The sequence below is a fragment of the Carlito syrichta genome, unplaced genomic scaffold (assembly GCF_000164805.1).
Source record: "Carlito syrichta isolate Samal-C Ts95f unplaced genomic scaffold, Tarsius_syrichta-2.0.1 Scaffold308805, whole genome shotgun sequence".
Taxonomy (NCBI): domain Eukaryota; kingdom Metazoa; phylum Chordata; class Mammalia; order Primates; family Tarsiidae; genus Carlito; species Carlito syrichta.
In genome coordinates, this window is record NW_007252901.1 from 1510461 (window position 1) to 1512194 (window position 1734).

Sequence of the window (1734 nt, forward strand, 5' to 3'; positions counted from 1 at the left end):
CCATCCTCCCCGACGCCCTTCCCGCCCCCAGAAGAGCAGCTGGTCCTGTTGATAATAACCCTTCCCCCATCTTACTCCCCAGTCAGGAGTTGGGCAAGGCACTAAGATGGAGAATTTATAGAGGAGCCCTAAAGTGGGGTCCATTGTTCCGGGGGCTGGAGCTGTCCCCGGTGCTGGAAGAGAAGACTCGGGAGATTGGGGGTGGGGGAGAGGGGAGCCCGGCATGTGGGGAGCCCCGAGAGTGGGGCGTCAAGGAAAGAAACCAGGGGAAATGAAATGGGATAGGACGGTTGGACAGGTTGACAGGGAAGGAGGGAGGGGCAGATGGGGAGGCAAGAAGGTCGCAGAGTCTGGGGGCGAAAGGACAGAGAGGACCGGGGAGGGGGGGGATGAGAAGGGAGGTAGGGAGGAGAAGAGGGTGAGGCGAGTGCAGACCGAGAACTGTATCTCCCAGAAAAGGAACCAAGAAAAACTAGAGCTTTCTGGTATTTGCCGACGCCCCCTTCTCTCCCTCTGGGGGGTTTGTGTGTATGAGTGCGTGGGCTGGGAGGCAGCCAGGCGACAGCGGCTGGAGCGCTCACTTGTAAGTTCCTTGAAGACCAGGACTCCGTTTAATTCAGCATCTTGCTGTTCAGTGTCTAGCGCCCAGGTGGCTCAAGCGTAGTAGGGGCTTAACAAACTCTCCTGGCCAGGGACCTCTGATAAGATTAGATTCCTGGTTCCTTCAGTGGGAAGAACCTCAGTTGTCAAGCTTCTGTTTAGGACACAGAAACCCAGTGATGCCTTCCTTTGCTTCTCCCATCAGTTGGGTTCCTGGAGTGAGTCTCGCCGATAGACTCGGGTAGAGTGAGGAGCAGGGGTTGCACATTTGGGGGCCATTACTTCCCTGAGCAACTCCTTTCGATGGATGATCGCTGAGCTTGAAAGCCTGGAGGGAGCTTGACCCTCCGAGCACTGGGCCCCTCTCAGAGCGCCCCCCTCAGTGCGAGGATTATCTGCTGACATCAGAACTCCTCGGTGGAGGCAGCCCGTGCGTAGCAGTTGGGGCTCGAGGCTTTTGTGGAACACGCTGCCTTCCCTTCTCCTCCCCCAGGGTGGGACCCATGTCTCCACAGCAGTGCTGGTGTCTCTGAAATGTGTCCCACCCGAATCCCAGGGGCTTCCATCCTTGAGCTGTCACGGCAGGGCAGGCAGGCTCTTCCTCTGGAAGCGAAATAATAGTAACAGCCAGCGCTTTTATGGCTCGTCCGTACGGTGGCCCAGGCGCTGTTCCAAGTGCTTTACATTTACTAACTCCTTAAACCCTCACCACCCCCCTGTGATGGAGATGCTATCATTATCTCCAAATAGAGATGAGGAAACCAAGACACTGAGAGACGAAATAACTTGCCTAAAGCCACGCAGCCAGAAAGAGGTCCAGCTGAGATGGGAGTCTGAGCAGTCTGGCTCTGGGGCCACAGATTTAACTCCCACATCAAACATTCCTCTTGGGAACCAGGACAGTGGTGAAGCCTGGCCTTTTTTCCTCTTTTGTCTCCATGTGAGCCCTAGGTGAGAGAGTCCTTCTTTCTACTGCCTGATTCTCTGTTGACCAACTTCCATTCCATACTTCCTTAGCCTGGATTTTGGTGGCCTGGAGCCACACTCTGCCAGGTGCTTGTGTTTGAGTGAGTGTGAGTGTGTGTGTGTGTGTGTGTGTGTGTGTGTGTGTGTAGACTTGATTACACTTCATCA